Below are 18,887 nucleotides of genomic sequence, written 5' to 3' on the forward strand. Positions count from 1 at the left end.
ATCAACTTCCCCCCCTCCACCTCAGTTCATTAAACGTCAGTGATTCCCTACGGCTTCCTGGAGGAAATAGAAAAATCCTCTGTTTCGAATTCAAAACCCTTTATCACCTGCCCCTGGGGCAGCTAAATGGTGCAGTGGTTAGAGTGGAGTTAGGAGTTCGAATCCAGGCTCAGACATTAGGCTCTTACTAGCTGTATGACCTTGGGCAAATCACTTAACTCTTTGCCCTCGCATCCAGGGCCACCTCCATCATCTTGATTTACATCTGGCCATTGGACCTGGAGGACTCTGGAGGAGAAAGTGAGACTGGAGACTTAGCATAGCATCCCACTCCCTCAAAGTCAACTCAGGTGCTTGTCATGATGCACCTCCCCATTTCATGGCCTTCTCTGTGAATGAAGGACAAACATCATCATCCTCATCACCTGCCCTCCTAGCTTTCCATCTTATTACACCTGGCCTTCTGGTTGTCCCACAAACAAGACAGTCCATCTCCTGGCTTTGGGGATTCCCTCTGGTTTATTCCTATGTTCAGAATGCTTTCCCACCTCCACAACTACTATTTCCCTTTAAGTCCTGACTAAAATTTGACCTTCTATATAGCAAGTCTTCTCAATCCCTCTTAATTCAAGTGAATTCTTCTATTATTTCCTCTTTATCCTGTATATAGTACAGGTGATTATAATATTGTTTGTTATATATATAATAAATAGAAATATATAAACAAGAGATGAAATGTAATATATAGTAGTAATATATAATCAGGAGATTTGTATATATAAAATATATAGTAATATTCTATATAAACAGGAATTTATGTATGTGTATCTATTTGCCTGTTAGCTCTTTTTATATCCCTAGTCTAGCATAGACTGGTGCATAGTATAAATTAGTAAATGTTTATTGATTAATTGATTCTCTCCCCTTCCCTGCCCCTCCACTGAATTTTTTACAAAAGGGGGGAAAGAGATCCATTCTATCATATATGCACAATTAAACAAAACAAGGTCCTAAGCTGTCCATTGATGACTCATCTCCCTATTACAACCCCCCCTAGTCTAGTTAATGCCAACCCCCCAGAGATGCCACCACCACGAATTAAATCCGAGGCTTCTGGAGAGCTGAGGCACTTGCTGATTTAGATCACTCACCACTTGCAGAGTTAAAGGCTAGAGAAAGAAAACCCCCAGTCACCAAGGGCACAGTCAGGCTTCTACCCAGATGGTTTCCACACAAGGGAAGACTAACTCACCACCTTCATCTTCATTTGCCCTTCAGGCCCTGGGACCTTCCCTTCCCCACAACAGAGGAAACAGGAAACAGAGCCACCTTAGGCAACACCTCTTCCACTTCTACTGGATGGAGCTGTACTCTTTATTCTCACGTTTTTCTTGTTGCTTAACTTGTTTTGTAACTGAAACTGCCAGCTGATAGTGAATTTTCACCCATAAATGGTAGGAATGAGGGGAGGGAAAGCAAAAATAACAAGAAAGAAAGCGAATTATGCAAACAAAATAATACACGCCTTAAAATACCTTATTGATGAAAAATAAAAATCTTATAAACTTAAAAAAATACCTTATTGTGAAGATGTATTTAAATGGATATGCAGATCGGTTCTCTACCTACCTGCCCTCCCCCAGAAAAATTTTCTGTAAAACAACCAAGGTCTGAGGAGCATAAGGGCTCCAAGAGGAAGGAGCAGTCCTTCTTGAAGTGCTCACAGACCTTTTCCACGTTACTCAGATACAGCTTCCTTCTCTCCAAAGATCTTCAAATTCTTTCAGCTTCACTCATCTCTCTACCCTCTCACTCACACCCATGACTTCCATTGTTATGCAATGATCTCTGAGGCCTAGTACACAGTAGGTGCTTCCTAAAGGAGTGATTAATTGATCTAAGAGAACTGAGACTAGAAACTGGCATCCAGGACAAATTTATTAGGAGGCTGGCGATGAGGAGAAAGAGGTGATGGTCTACCTCCCCCAACTGCAGGAGGAGGTTGATGAGATAGGAGAGGGTGGCAAAGGTCATGGTGGTGGCAGAAGGAAGAAGCAAAGCAACTGTAAAGGGATCCTAAAGATGCACAGGCTGGCAGAGGAGACCATAAGGTATAAGGGAACATGAATGGAGCCATACAGAGAATGGTCAGCACCCCCTACCCAAGATGCCTATAAGATTCTAAGCACCTTGTCTGAGATCTAGGCTTCATCATCTATAAAATTAAGGGATAGAATTCTAGACTCTAGATTCTATGATCCTGAAATCTTAATCCCTCCCTCAATCTCCTCCCCAAGTTCCTGTCTTATGCTTGCAAACTCAGGATCCAATGGATCATCTCCACCTAGACATTCTGCTAGGAGATTAAGATTTCTCACTCACTATTATCCACTCTGCTTTGGAATTCCTTGTGGTTTTCCCCTCCTTTCCCTTTACTACATGTAAAGTTTAACTGTGTCTAAAGATTCAAAATCTGGGGTCCATGAACTTGTTGGGGTTTTTTTCTATTTTGATCATTATAGTTCACATATGTAATTAATTTCCAATATAATCCTATATATGTTGTATTTTATGCATTTACAAACCTGATTCTGAGGAAGGGTTCAGAGACTCTATCAGCCTGATTGCCAGAGGGGTCCAGGATACAGTAAAGGATAACAGCTCCATGGTAAAAAGACTCAAAGGGCCTGCAGACAAGAAAGATTCCTGGCTTTGTGTCACAGGGATATGGTCTTGTCCTCCTCCTTAAAACAACAAAATAATCAAAATAAGGGAACATCAAAGTAGATACCCAAAAAGCTCCATTCTTTCCCAGAACAAATCAGAGCCCCCACCCAACCCCCATCCTAATAGCTCACTTGCATAGATTCAAGGGGTCCTTGGATCCTCTGGGATTTAGCATCTTCCAATCTAAGCAGCAAGACCCTTTTGCTAGATTGGACCCAGTAATGTCTAGGAACGCCCTCAGCTTTCTTCGTGACTGCAGGACTGTAAAATTGCTGGGAAACTCCAATGGATCTGTGACTTTGGGATGAGGGCATTCCCTCTCCTGCAATTCATAGTATCTCTTCCCTTCCAGTCTGTAAGATGTTTTTGCCCTGAAAACATGGAACTACAACTGAATTCATCACATTCAGGAAATGTAAGCTCAGAGACAAGAACAGCATTAATAAAGTACTATGAATGTACAATAATTTTTCACATAACTCATTCCAACAGAAAGCTTTGGGGGAAGAAAAAGGAGATTCAAAGAATGACTAGTCCCTGCTCAGGGCCAAGGGGACCATGATAGCTAACTCCAGAGAGAAGGCAGAGATGTTCATATTCATTCTTCATATGCTTCTTCTGCCAAGGAGAATGACCTACTCACTGGAAATAACCAAACCAAAAGAGCTAGTAGAGAACTGATGGCTAATATCAGGAAGGAGAGAGGAAGAAAGATCTTAGTTGCTTTAGATGAATGGGTGTCACCTAACTCAGATAAACTACAACCTCCAACCCAAAGAATGGTCAGGTATGAACACTGAGTCCCTGTGAGATCAAGGAGGAAAAACACTTGTTGTTCTCCTGGTTCTGATCATCTCGCTCAGCATCAGTTCATGCAAATCCTTCCAGGCTTCCCTGAATTCCCGTCCCTCCTGGTTTCTAATAGAACAATAGTGTGCCATCACACACACATACCAGAGTTACCACATAAACCAGGGAAGGACAAAATGGAAGAAAAAATTACAAAGTAGAGGAAAAATCTAGAGTGGATCATTAACGAACTAGGTGATAGATGTCTACATGGGGCCACCCACATCCAGTGGGTACAGAGGACGGCCTTGGAATCAGGAAACTTCATCTTCATTAGTTCAAATCCAGCCTCAGAAACTGTGTGACCCCAAATAAGCCCCTTAATCCTATATACCTCAATTCTTTATCTGTAAAATGAGGAAAATGGCAAATCACTCTAGTATCTCTGCCAAGAAAACTCCAAAGTGAGGTCAAAAAGTCGGACAAGACAGACAACTCAATAATGATAATAATAACAATAACAATAATAATAATAAATAATAATGCATTTAGTGGTTATGTGACTTTGCACTCACTCATTATTATTTAGCAATCAAGACATTCTTGGGATTTCCAGAATGGAGATGGTGTTGTTGGTGGAGCTGTGAACTAATCCAACCTTTCTGGAGAGCAATTTGGAATTACGCCCAAAGGGCAACAAAAATGTACATACCCTTTGATCCAGCAATACCACTACTGGGTCTATACTATGAAGAGATTATGAAAAAGAGTAAAGACATCACTTGTACAAAAATATTTATAGCAGCCCTATTTGAGGTGGCAAAGAATTGGAAATTAAGTGAATGTCCTTCAATTGGGGGATGGCTTAACAAACTCTGGGATATGTATGTGAGGGAACGTTCTATTAGAACAATAGAATCCCCCAGGAGGGATGGTAATTTAGGGAAGCCTGGAAGGATTTTTATGAACTGATTCTAAGTAAGATGAGCAGAATCAGAAGAACATTGTATAACCTAACAGCAACATGGGGGTGATGATCAACCTTGATGGACTTACTCATTCCATCAGCGCATCAATCAGGCACAATTTGGGGCTGTCTGCGATGGAGAGTGCCATCTGTATCCGGAGAAAGAACTGTGGAGTTTGAACAAAGACTAAAGACTATTGCCTGTAATTTTTTTTAAAAAAGTTATCTTATTATATAATTTTGCTATCTCATACTTTATTTTCTTCCTTAAGGTTATGATTTCTCTGTCATCACATTCAACTGAGATCAATGTGTACCATGAAAACATGTAAAAACTAACAGAATGCCTTCTGTGGGGGGTGGGGGGAGGAAAATGAGATTGGGGGGAAATTGTAAAATTCAAAATAAATAAAATCTTTCAAAAAAATAATAAAAAGAAAAAGAAAAAGAAAAAAGGAAGTTCCTCCTCCCCTCCAAGAAAAAAAAAAGAATGGAGATGGTGAGGGTTTAGAATTTTCTTATGAATCTGAAGTCAATCAGGTCTAGAAAAATAGGGGTGAGGTGGGGTGAGGAACCTAGAAAGTTATACCTTTTCTGAAGCCCTGGGAGAGAGCACATAACTAGAGATGGGTGAGTTACTTGAGAATAGAGATGCTTTCTCTCTTTCTGGCTCCTGGTAGAAGGCATCTGTTTTGTAGAATGTTATGGAAGATAAATTACATCTCTCTTTTCTTTCTGTTGTGGGGATTTTTATGTTTCTCAATCCCCCCTTCCTGAAGAGAGAAGGCCAAAAGGAGAAGGGTTTCTTTTGATACAATTATTTCTACCACTGTATTTTTTTTTACTGTATTTCTGCTCTGATCCTTTATTGCTCTCCCATACTTGTTTTCTAGGCAGCCCCCACCCCCCCAAAAAAGGTTAAAAGGGGCAAACCTCCCCTCCCTGACATTTTTGGTGCTTTTTGATAATATCAAAATGTTTTTAGCTGGTGGGGCTATAATGATTTCATTGGGGCACTGTCCCTATCAAGGGAGGGGATCAGTGAAGTCACAGAGAAGGCCTACCCCACCTTCTGGGGAATTCTTCTCTAACTGAAGCATATTATTCCCAAATATCAACCAGTACTTTTTTCAGGCTTCAGGCTATCTTCCCTCAGGGGTGCCCCAGTAAACAGCTGGAATGAATCAAGGCATCAACTATTCACCTCATGGCCATGCTATATAGACTAACAAATAGTCTGCCAACAATCTCTAATTTGGAAAATATAAAGTTCCAAATAGTTTGTATTCCAGAAGTTTGTTTGGAACTCGGAAGGCATTTTCCCACAGAAATAATGTTATACATGGTGGTGAGTTCTTGGTCCAACCCACAATAGCTTGCTTAACCCATAACGTGGCTGAAGTCTAATAGGGAAAAAAGATGAGAGAGAGAGAGAGAGAGAGAGAGACAATGAAAGAAGCCCCAAATGGGTCATCAGAAGACCTTGGAGCTTGTCCTGGTTTCAATACTGGGTGACCTAAGATGGTATCCTGAAACTGGTGTATGATTGAGGGGTCCTCAGAAGGGTTGGGAGCAGGTGTCCATGAAACCCCTCTGTTCCATCAATGTGTTGGTCATTTAAGGGGTGCGGGTTAGACTGAGATGAAGGTACATGGGTCGCCATGGGGTAGTAAAGTAGCAAATGGCTCAATTCTTCTAGGAAGGCAGCTCCCTGGGATCTGGGTGTTTCCAAACACAGAATAGAGGGTGGTAGGAGAAACAGAATACAAAGTCTGACTTCCACCTCTGCCACTCACTGCACAGGACCTAGAATTGGAGCTTAACCCATTACCTCCTCTGTTAGTTAGTTTAATGATGAGTCAGTGAGGCACTACGTAATTGGGGAATGGCTGAAGACATTGGAGAATATAAATATAATGGAATACTATTGTGCCATAAAAAGGAATGAAAAGCATAGTTTCAGACATATAAAACAGACCCAAGAGGACAATTTGGACAACAGTTAGTGAAGACAAACAACTTTGAAAGACTTGAGAACTTTGATCAATGTGACAGATGAGCCCAACTCCTTGGGGCCCATGATGATACCTACTGTCCACCTCCTGACAGAGAGGTGGGGACACAAGGTACAGAAGGAAACATAGCCAATGGGGAAATTTGTTTTTCTTAACTCTATATATTTGTTATATATTTGTTTTGCTTTCCAATCGCAGAGAAGGCAGAGGAAGGAAAAAAAGAATTCTTTTTCTTTGGAAAATTAATTAAATTTTTAAAAGTTAGAGAATTTAATTTGAATGTAAAAACAGATCATGGTAACTTTAAAAAGCTATAGAAATGGTATTGATGTTTACTGTTTTTGCTCTCTGATTAACTAAGTAAAAAAATTTAGGTCAAACCCTAGAAAAGAACTTTCCACAAGGCAAATGACACCAGATAGCCTTGGAGTTGTTTTAATTCCTGGGAAGGACAGGAAGAAGGTAATAAAATTATCCTACCATAGTGACTCCAAGTCTGGGCTTGCTGCCCATTCCATAGGGGCCTGGCCAAGTCTTCATTTACTGATACCCACTCGAGCACTGGAAGGGAGGCAGGAGAGCTGGGGTGAAGAATTGGGGGGGAAGCTCAATCAGACAAGACTATCAATATATGTTTTCCAGAAATTTGGATGACAGAAGCAGTGAGAGAGCTGGGCCTCCTAGCACACACCCTGCACCACAAAGAAACCTCATGCCTGGAAGAGATATTTCTCTTCCCTGATTCTCCTACCCCCTCTGATCTTATCTGCTTTCCCTTACTAGACTGGCATAGCATGTCTCCTAACTGTAGCTATTTCCCCCCACCCCACCCCACCCCACAAGGTTCTCTCTTGGGCCCTCCTCTCTCTATACTCATCACAGACCCATGAAGTTAACTATCATCTCTATATAGATGATTCCTAAAAGTCTATAGCCTACTATCTATCTAACCCCAGTCTGACCTGGTTCCCAACCATCTATTTATATTCCAAACTGAATGTTCTTCTTGCAGCTCAAAGTCAAAACTCCAAAACAAAACTCATTATTTAAAAAAAAAATCTGTCCCTCTTCTTTTATTCTGCAGAACATCATCACCATCCTTCCAGTCTCTCAACACCAAAGTCATCTGCACTTCCTCAATCTCCTTTCCTCTCCAGTGCTAACCAGATGCCACATCTTGCCATTTCTACCATTTTAACACCTTTCCTATTTGTCTCCTTTTCTAACAAGCACCCCCTAGTTTGGTCCTTCATCACATCACACTTGGGGCTACCATAGCATCCTTGTGACTCTCCCTACATCAAACCTCTCTTCACTGCAATCCATCCTCCACAGAGATGCCAAAGTGATCCTGTCCCATGCCTTCCCCATTCATCAAACCCCAATGGTTCCCTAAAGATTAGAGGATCGACTAGAAACCCTCCATTTGTTTTTTAAAACCCTTTTTATTTTCCAGTCTGATTTTGCTTTATTCCACCTCCCTTCCCTTCTCACTCTCTGTGGTTCAGGCAAACTGCTCCTCACACATGAAGCTACTGTCATCTCCACAGGCTGCCTCCTCTACTGGAGAGCTTTCCCTCCTCCCCTCCACCTCTTAGAATTATTGATCTTCTTCTAAATTCAGTTCAGATACTACCTTCTCCATGAAACTTTTTCCCTTTTCCTCTCTAAATAATCCCATCCTAACTTTGTACTTCATAAGGCTATACTTACAGAATGGAGGCTCCCTGAGAGCAGATACTGTCCCACTTAGTCTTTGGATCCCCAGTGTCTGGCTCTTAGTAGCACTTAGTGAATCGACTGACTGACCACTATCAAAGACTTTAATTCAATTTAATACCTGTAGATAAATGAGTTTTATTGTAAAGTAAGTGAATATTAAACAAATCCTTCTAAAATACACAAAGATCAACATAAAATTATAAACTTGTTTAGTCTAATAAAACTGTAGATTAACTGTGGCAAAGTAACATCAATCCATCCCATGATATCAAACAAGTCCTATTTGTAGAAATACCCTGCTTTTTTTAAACCTCCTTTTCATTCAGGGCAGAAAATATATATGAGATGCCTCCTATGTACAGAAAATTGAGTTCCAAATTAACAGACCCAAATGAACACACACACACATATATATCACTTGGAAAGCCCTGATTTTTATTCATTTGACAAATATCAATCAGTCATTGACTATATGAAGACACTTTGATAGGGGATTTAGATATGACTGGGGCTCCATTCCAGTCCTCAAGAAGTTTAGGGGGAACCTAAGGAATTGGGGAAAGGTTGGGCAAGATGTAGGCCACCATTTTTCCAACAGGAGCCCTGTTAGATATCCCATGGATATCTCCACAGCCCACAGCTGTCATGAAACTAAAAACTAACTGGCCACAAGGTCATAAGGGAACCAATTCCTGATTAGAAGTATGGTCACATGGAGGTTCCTTGTAATCAAAGGTAACCCTGCTGAGGCAGTGAGAGAGGAAGAGGAGGAGAAAGTGCCTGAAAATCCCAGAATGCATCTCACCTAAAGATAGCTTTATCTGGCAAGCATAGACTCTTATCAAAGCTAGCTGATTGGCCTCAGGCTAAAATGAGACACTCTCCACTTCACTGAGGTCTCTATCTACTGTTTCCTGACGCCCAGAACCTCTGGCCAGGTTGGGAAGGGTGAGGTCATTGAGCAGGCTTTCATTGGTAACACCCAAGTGTTACCTCTATCATTGTCCATGAGATTCAGAGATCATAACATCTAAAACTGATTTATAAGCGAAGTCTCCTAAGTGGAAGGATATAAAGAACATAGGAAGGGACACCACCTCCAAAAAGCATGTACTCCCTAGTCTGAACTTCCAACTTTAGAGATTGCATTTCTTTGAACTAAAATTCCTCCTCTGAACTGCAAGAAAAGTTCTTTGGGCAAAGGTCTGTAGAGTAACAGCCAAGATACTTAGGATGAAAGACAGGTAGAGATCAGAGGTCATCTAATCAAAGCCTCTTCATTTATAAATGAGCAAATCCTAGAATTCAGGATTGAAAAGGGCTTTAGATATCAATCACCTAGTCCAGTTTCTCTATTTTATAGATGAGGAAACTCAGAGGGGATATGTGATTTATACAGTTATAAAGGTAGATGTTCACAGAGTCAGGATTCAAAACCAAGATTTCTTACTCCAAATTCAGTGCTCTCTTTTAAGTTTGGTAAAAAAAAGTTCTCTCTTGCCCGGAGAATTACAATCTTAGATTTAAAATTAAGAGGAGAGTGGGAGGTCCTGTTCAACCACCTCATTTTTCATATCAGGAAACTGAGGTCTAGGAAGTTAAATAGCTTGCCCAAAGTCAGGGGAAAAAGAATCATCCCCAAAATTCAAGCCTGGGGTCTCTGACTTCAAACCCAATGCCTTTTCCATTCTATATCACTGAGGGTCTGACTAAAGTTTAATATCATAACCAGCTAAGACATTAAGTCTGTCATCAGTCAGTCACACCTTTGTATGAATTAATTTATTAAAGTGCTTGGCTCCAGACAGGTAGCTGGGGTCAGGGCAGTGAGGGAATGGAGTTTTATTGATGGGAACAAGATGGAAAGCTCATTTTTGAGCATGGTTATTGAATGGAAAGGGGTGCCTCAGGGTTAGGTATCTGAAGGATGGGGAAAGTGCCAGATGGTAGAAGTCAGTCAGGAAGATGAGGAGACACAAAGGCAATGTTCACAATTTCCATCAAATCATGGGGGGGGGGGGAGTTGCTGCTCTCCTAGTAGCTAAGGATCGGGATAAACTAGATTCCATGCAATTAGATTTAACATGGAAAAAGTAAAGCATGAGAATATATTCCATATGGCATTCAATGAGTTTCTCCAACCCTGGAAAAAAAATCCCTCTATTTTATCATTAGGAGCTCAATCCAAATTCCTTTCTTGTCATTTAGTTTAAAAAAAAATCCAAGAGTCAGTTGGGTAGTTAAACTGCTACAAAAACCATGAAAAAGAAGGACAAACAAGAAAAATTATCCATTTGGGACTTTTTTTTTCTAATTTTGTCAACTTTCTATCACACTTAAGCTACGTCGACAAAGAGCCAAGACTCCTGACCCAGTGGTCTTGTATGGCTCCCCAATGGTCAGTCTGGATCACGACTCCAACAATCAGCTGCAGAGCACATCTGGATCAGGACCGAGAGTACCGGCCAACAGCACCAATTCCTTCGAAACTTTAGGTGCGCGCCCCTGTCTCTTGGCCTCATGCTGGGATCTCAGAATGAAATTCATGCAAAGATAGGACTTTGGAAACCTCACATCTGATTAGGCAATAAGTATGGCAAGAAGTTATAGACTGAATGGATGTGCCAGATTCCTGGAAGCACTCCAACCTGGAGGTTACACCTGAATGTGGTTTGCATATGGAAAATGTGGCATCAGGCATCAGGCCTGAGATGAAAAACCAGACTCTCGGCCTTCAAGGTCATAGTTCAGAGAGTTAGAGGCAAGTTCAGAGCAGCCCCTGGTTCTAGCACCTTTGGGGTTAGTGGGACAAAAAAGGCCAAGAATGTCCTTATCAGTAAAGAGTAAAAGATATCTAGAGACATCCTAGAGAACATTGTCATTGAGAACTTTGGTCTGTCCCTTGAATCCAGATTATTTAGCTGCCTCAAGTCTAAAACAAATCAATGAATAGAAACAAAAATGGCAGCCCTACGACAGACAATCTTTGATAGAGATGGAAAACTGAGTCCCAGAGAAATTCACTTATCTACCCAAGGTAACAGCACTAATGAACAGTAGATACAGGGCTAGAACCCATGCTTCATGATTCCTTATCCTGACATAGTATTTTTTCCCATTGGATCAGTAGATTTAGAACCAAGAGGAATATTGAAGACGAATTAGTCCAACCCCTTCATTTTACAGGGGAGAAAACTGAAGGCCCAGAGAATTAAATTGTCTGATCCAGGGTCACCCATGTAGCAGCAGAAGCCAGGATACAAACAGAAGTCCATTGTTCTTTCCACTATCCCACCATAATGGTTTCTTCTATAGACATCCAAGACATCCAAGAGGTAGCAAGATGGCTCAGTGGGTCAGAGGACTGGACTTGGAATCAGAAAGATCTGAGTGCAAATCCTTTAACCTTTAATCTCAGTTTACTCACCTATGAGATGCATAAAGTAATTTGCAAACATTTAAGTGTTTTCTAAAGGCAAGCTGTTAGTCTCATCTATATTTTCTTCCTCATCCACAGTTTAACACACACACACACACACACACACACACACACACACACACACACACACACACACACACACACAAACTCTCTCTCTCCAAGGTAAAACCCACACTGAGCTCTTGAGCTCTCTTGCCCATTGAGGCAACAGGTCTGTATGGTTCTCTGGGTCTTAGGTCAGACTCAGTTCAAACTCCTTTCTCTAAAGCAAAGGGTCATCCCACCCTATAGCTCATGAAGATCCTCTTGATACTCTCCTACCCAAATCTGAATCACATCTCCCTCCTATTCTGCATCCACTCCCTCTGGCCTCCCTTTCAGATGCCAGAGTCCCTCTTTGTCTTGTATCCCCTGCCAACCACTCAAATGTTATAGATTAGCAAATACATTTACATAGAGTAAATGGAAGACAACTCCAGGTCTCCAGGAAGATGTAAGTGATGGAGACAGGGTGGGGCTCTCCTTTCAGGCAGTCCCTGAGGAGTCAGGGTTTTGAACTTGGGGTCCAGACAATCTAGACTGTGTTTTTTAAAGTAGAGCCAAGAGAAGACTAGGAGAACCAAATACAGTTTTTGAAAAAACAAATAAAACAACTCGTGTTCCATGAACAGCAATGTCTAAGAATGAGGGGTTCTGGTTAATTTCATCTCCTGGCTAACTAAGGGCTGAGCTTTCAGAAAATTCTCTTTGTTTCCACCCTCGAGGAAAATGTCTCTAAACATATTATTCCACTTTCCTCCCTGGTTAAGAAGAGGAGTGCGGACACAAATGAACCTTTCATGGATGAGGCCTTCTAGCCCAAGGGTCATTGGTCAACATAACTTCAAGGCAGGACCATTGGGCTAACTCTTCGGTGGTCCCAGGACGTACCATCAGAGCCCAGAGATGCATTTTTGCTAGAATCAGTCCCTCTTTCTCCTAAAGCAAAATACAGAACCTGGTCTGACTGAGGAAGCTGATCAGTTATTGAAGAATAACAGGCTTTACGGAGGTTTTCTAATCAACCTTTCTATTCTCTTACTATTCTAGAATAGGGGCTAGGTGAATAGAATATTGGGAGAGAAGATAAGAGGACTTGAGTTCAAATGGGACCTCAGATACTTACTCTGTGCATGACTGTGAGCAAGTCACTTAACTTTATCTCAGTTTCCTCATCTGTGAAGGAAAAGACAAATCACCCCCAGTATCTTTTCTAAGAAAATCTCAAATAAGAATCATGAGTGGGGAGGCTAGGTGGCTAGGAGGCTAGAGCACCGGTCCTGGAGTACCTGAGTTCAAATCCATCCTCAGACACTTAAAAATTACCTAGCTGTGTGGCCTTGGGCAAGCCACTTAACCCCCATTGCCTTGCAAAAACCTAAAAAGAAGAAAAAAGGGGAAAAAAAAGAACATGAATGAAAAAACTAAACAACAGCAAAATAAATTTGTAGCCTGTAGATTCTGACACTAAAGAATGAAAGGGAGCATTTTCATACTTTTTTAAATGACTACAACCAAGATAATGAATTCATATCAACTTAAAAAGTCAGTCACTGAAAATAGATATAGTAACACCTCACTGAATCTGCCCTCAAAAGAGAAGAAAGGAATAGTCTGAGCAGTCACAATGAAGGTAACTAAGTCATCCAAAGTCCTACCTCAACATAAAAAGCTAAAGATTTCATTCAGAATCTACTTATTCTTAATTTACACAGTCTTAATGGGCTTGTTGCTCTAATTTCCTAGCAAGGAGCATATTAAAACAATAAATTAGAAAAGGCGTAATAAACATGTGTTAAGGTCCCACTCCATGCAAGGGCTCTGCTAGCACTTGTTGGGCAGAAGGAAATCAGGACAAGCTTGGACCTGGAACCCAGACTTAGGTTTGGGGTGGCAGGTCTAGGCAATCAACACCAGTTGCACTGGGTTCCTCTGCAATCTGACTTTCCAGGCTAAGCATCTCCTCCAGAGTTACCCAGGATCTCTTGATCCCATGTGGAGGTAGGCCTTCTTCAATCCTCATCCTTCCTGACCCTTCTGCTCTGCTCCATCAAGCCCCAGTGACACCCTTTCTTCCAGGACACTCTCTCCCCAAAGGGTTTTTAGGCTTCACACTCTTGTGGGGAGCCCCCTGCCTCTTCTCTCTCCACACCAGCTCATTCTCTAATCATCTGCCAATGGGATTGACTAACGCCCAGGTCTGACCATGCCATCCTGCTGGGTGAGTTCTAATGGCTCCCTACTAATTCCAACACTGATCAAGAATGCTGCTAGACTGTAAGTTCCTTGAGGGGAAGAACTGTCTTTTGATTCTTTTTATATAACTAGTGCTTAAAATAGTGTCTACATCTAGTAGGCAATTAATTAATGCTTATTCATTGATTGGTTGCTTGCTGTAGGTCTGAAGATGCTGAACTCCAGGGAAAGACTCCTCTAATATATTAATAGCAGCTAGCATTTACATTTACAAATATTACCTCATCTGACCCTCACAACAACCCTGTGAGATAGAGGCTGTTACTATCTCCATTTTGCAGTTGAGGAAACTGAGGCAAACAGAGCTTAAGTGATTTACCCTGGTCACAGAACTAGGAAGTACCTAAGACTGGATTTGAACTTAGGTCTTCCTGACTCCAGATTCTATCATCCTGGCCACTGAGTGGCCTGAAGCAGAAGTGAAGAGGGGAAAGGACAAGTTCTAAAACAGAGTTTTGGCCTAGCCAGGGCTTGGCTCCAGGTTAACAAGACAAGAGCCAGTGGCCAAGTCAGACACAGGGGCTGCAGATGGCGCACTCTGATCTCTCTATTCAGGGAGAGGACAGGGCCCAGGGTCTGGGGTGAAGCTAAAGGTTCAGGCAATGGTGAAGGGTCATCAAATGCATGAGTTAAGAGGAAGGGAAATTGAGGCTACTAGAGACAAGCACAGAGATAGCTGACAGCCAGGGTAGGGGGGACTGAAAAACCACTAGAAAGAGCAGAGGGAGATGTCTCAAAGTCCAGCTATCTTGAATCAGGGCAATGCAGGGGAGAACCCCCACATGCCAGTTGCCCTAGGGGCACTTCTGTGTCATCACAAAGTATAACCACTAAGTTATGTCAGGGAGGCCGTATCGTCAAGGGGGAGTAGGCAGAATTTGGAATCATTAGAGATGTGTTCAGATCCTGCTCTGGGTCTTACTCTGTCTAACCTTGAATGAGGGGTTTCATTTCTCTAGGTCTCAGGTGTTTATCTCATAATATGAGTAGATGGCTTCAGAGGTCAAATGTAGGATCCTAAGAGCCTCAGTCATCAATCAGGGCTTCAGGAAGCAAGGGAGCCCCTAATCCAATCTGTTAAGATATAAATGTTTTGGGGTTCAAGAGCAGAAACTCTGAGTCACCTTGAGAACTCATCTATGTTGAGGGCCTCCTTCTCAGAAAAGGCGGAGGAGGGGACTCCCACAGGTCTGGATTTTACCAGAGAATCTTGGAGGGGAGAACTGGCAAGACATGGGTGCCTGGGACTTTACAATAAGACATATGTGATTTTCCAGGGCAGACATCTGTTAGGAAAAAAGGTCCATGGTTTCTCTTGGGTTTGGGGGATGAATTCTTGGCATAGCACCTTGTATATCCTGCAGAACTCATCTGCTCAAACTGTTGCCTCATTTCCTCTAAATAACGTTCACCAGTCACTAGTTCACTGAACTTGAAATTCCTGCCCTCGCCAGGATCCAATCAGGGACCCGCAGGGAATGGCTCTTGCACGCAGCCCCCCATCAGTCAGACAGAGCCACGAGGCCCCTTGCATGCACCCCAGACCTCCCGGCCTTTGCTCACACAACTTCCCTCCACCTGAAATGCCCTTTTCTCAGCCCACTCTGGATCTGTCAGCCCCCATCCACACTGCCCCCATATCTAAAGTTGGGCCACCCTACTTCTAAATCTCTACCCCATTCTGGTTCTGGGGCAGTTTGTTCTGGGGATCAGGGAATCAAAGTCAGAGACTTATGCATAGTCACCCTGCTAACAACTGGCAGAACTTAGGGGTTCTGAATCCAAGTCCACTAGTCTTCCCATCAGCCTTTGCTGCTTCTTGCGCTGTCCTTCACCATGGATTTTACATCACACTACAATATTCTCTTTCAGGGCTTGGCTCCCTGATCCACCCAGGACCCTCTTGGAGACCAGAGGAGCCATCTTCTCTCCCCCCAACAGTGGCTGACTCCAAGAGGGGCCAAGACTGAGCCAGTTAGGCAGAGGCTTCAGGATCTACTTATAACAAGTGACATTGGTCTCAGGATAAATTTCTAGAAAGAAATTTTAATGTTAGGAAATGCTACTCTCCATGTCCTCAAGGGAGTGAATTGCAAATCCTAGAGGGCAGGTCCAAGCCTGGTCTGAGGAACAGTAATAGCATCATGGAAACATTCCAGACTTGCCTAGAGAGTTCATTTTCTTTCTTTGGCCCAGATCTGGTCTGTCCTAGGAGGCATTCAGTAAATAGCTGAGGACATTCCCTTCTGTGGACCTCAGGCCTTTATTTGTTAGACTTGATGCTCTTCTTAAATCTTCTTAAAGTTCTAAGACACCCCCCCCCGCCACACACACACACACACACACACACAGATACGTTTAAATTCTACCATGGCGAGGGGGGGGCGGTTGGAGGAGGCTATTTGGGGGATATAAAGATGGGAAGGGGAGTGATTCTCTCTGGATCCTCAGACTTTATAATAAAAAGTTGGGGGAAAGGTATTCATCCACTCTTCAAGTTGCATTTTTGCCTTTGCTCTCTTGGATTAAATGTCTGTGTATAACACAATCTTCCTCTACCTCCTCACTCAATGGAATGTGGCAGTTCCATAGGAAAGAACATTGTACTTTTTTCTCTCTAGATCCCAAAGCTGAGCACAGAAACTTACATAAGCAATCTCAAAAATACGCATTAAACTTCCTCTATGCATCAAGGTCTGGGGATCTGAATATATGAGCTCTTCAAGATGAGAGACCATGGGTACTACCTCCAACAAGACAGGTCATCTGGGGGCAGCTAGGTAGTGCCAGAATGCATGGAGCACTGGGCCTGGAGTCAGGAAGACTCATCTCCCTGAGTTCAAATCCAGCCTCAGACACTTCCTACCTGTGTGACCCCAGGCAAGATCCTTCACCCTAGTTGCCTCAGTTTCCTCCTCTGTCAAATGAGAAGGAAATGGCCAATCACTCTAGTATCTCTGCCATGAAAACTCACAGGTTCATGATGAATCAGACTTGACTAAAACAGCTAAAAAACAACAAAAATGCATCAAGGTCTGAAGACCTGTGTGTGTGTGTGTGAGTGGAATTTCAAGTTTAATGAACTAGTGACTGGTGAACCTGCCTGTTCTGGAGGAACCCTAACCTCCCAGGAGTTCACTGAGAGTCTAGCAAGGTTCTTCCTCCCTTCTTATTTACATTATGAGGAAGCAATGGGACTGGGGAAATAAAAACAAATGTTCACACTCTGCTAAAGGATAAAATGTGACCACAGATAAGTAACTAAAAACTAATTTGAGAAGAATGAACTAAATAAGAGACTCAAAAGAGCCCACTCATAGGGTGGTACTTGGTACCTACTTCATCCTTAGTGAGCTAAAAAGTCTATGATGGGGGCAGCTAGGTAGCACAGTAGATAGAGCACCAGCCCTGGAGTCAGGAGTACCTGGGTTCAAATTTGGTCTCAGACACTTAATAATTACCTAGCTGTGTGGCCTTGGGCAAGTCACTTAACCTCATTTGCCTTGCAAAAACTAAAAAAAAAGTCTATGATGAGCAATATGGCTGGGACACTGGCTCCTTCTGGCACCATCTCCTCAGACTTCCTTTCACATTCCTCACCCAATTCTCAAGTCCTTGAAGTACCTGGTACCCCTCTCTCACTCTTTGACCTCTGTCTGTGCCCTTCCTAAGGGCACCTCAAGTGTTTGGAATGACTACACTCTTCTCCAGGGCTGTCTTGGATAAACATCCAGACTGCTTTTCCATCCCCATCCAGCTCAGATGCCCCCTCCTTCAGGAAGCCTTCCTTGATCCGCAACAAGAATCAGTCTTTGAACCCTGGAGCACATCATTCCCCTTACTGGATTCAGTAGGATTTTGTATCACAATGACATGTAGCTCCCTCCTCAACAAGCAACTTCATGATGGCAGGGATCCAGGCTCTCAGACAAGCTGGCCAGAAACACCTCACCTGCTCAGAAGCTCTTTGCCTCACCTTCTTTCTCCTGTTTGTTCCAAAGGGCCCTCTCTTCTCTATTGAGTTCCATGCTCATTAAGAATTCCTAATAAACCATAGCTTCAGCCTCCCCCTGAGGCACATCCACCAGCTCAGTTAATGACAATGAACACCACTGGTCTGTAAAAGAAAGCAAGCATTCACAATGAAGACTCTTCAAAAAGTACAATACCTAAGGTTGTTTTTAAGATCTTTCTTGTCTTTTACTGTCATAATTAATTTAATTCTAAAAATTTCCAGCAAGGAAAAAAAGATCTTATTTGAAATAAAAGGATTTTGATTAGATTTTTTGTTTTCAGTTCTTCCAAATCTGCTACCAGTCAAATGTTGTTTTGCAAGATGGTGGAGGCATTCAAAAATAGAGGTTTTTAAGGCCTTTAATCAACTAGTTAAGGAACATTTTGTATACGATACCAGAAAAAACTAGCCTGGGCACTAGATTTTGTTTTTCAAGATGGGAATTCTTTTTTGACTTTGAATTTAAAAAAACAAACAAACCAGAAGCCATGATTTATTTAATCATCCCTAACACATCAGCCACAGAAACATGTCCATGGTTTCTCTCAGACTTCGGGGATGAATTCCTTGGCATAGCATCCTATATATCCTGGAGAACTCATCTGTTCAAACGGTTGCCTCATTTCCTCCAAATACTGTTCGCTAGTCACTAGTTCATTGAACTTAAAATTCATCCATTAGACAGGATCTAATCAGAGATCTGCAGGGACAGCACAAATGCTCTACAATGTCTCCTTTTTGGCCTGGTGGCCTGTCACGATGAGAACACTAGATCACCAGAGAAGAGGCAGCCCAGGTAACCCCTGGTCAGCATGGCTCTTTCTGCTTCTCAGGCTCCACTGGACTAAGAGCCAGTATCCCATGAGATGAAATGAGAGGGAAGGTTGGACTCCAGTCCCTGCCCACCCACCCACTCAA

General features: G+C 42.4%; 1 long non-coding RNA gene across 2 annotated transcripts in view; it reads right to left on the reverse strand.

The window, feature by feature from the left end:
• The window catches only part of LOC141494361 (uncharacterized), an 82,219-nt gene that overhangs the window by 62,674 nt on the left and 658 nt on the right, over positions 1–18,887 (reverse strand). The window contains exons 2-3 of one of the 2 annotated variants that reach the window (XR_012470419.1): positions 17,931–18,071; positions 2,586–2,744 (exon numbers count right to left, since the gene is read on the reverse strand). This is a non-coding gene — a long non-coding RNA (uncharacterized LOC141494361). Of the gene's footprint in view, positions 1–1,151; positions 1,413–2,585; positions 2,745–17,930; positions 18,072–18,887 lie in introns of those variants that run through there. The other variant, XR_012470418.1, reaches the window with a different exon arrangement.

The sequence above is a fragment of the Macrotis lagotis genome, chromosome 7 (genome assembly GCF_037893015.1).
Source record: "Macrotis lagotis isolate mMagLag1 chromosome 7, bilby.v1.9.chrom.fasta, whole genome shotgun sequence".
NCBI classification, from domain to species: domain Eukaryota; kingdom Metazoa; phylum Chordata; class Mammalia; order Peramelemorphia; family Peramelidae; genus Macrotis; species Macrotis lagotis.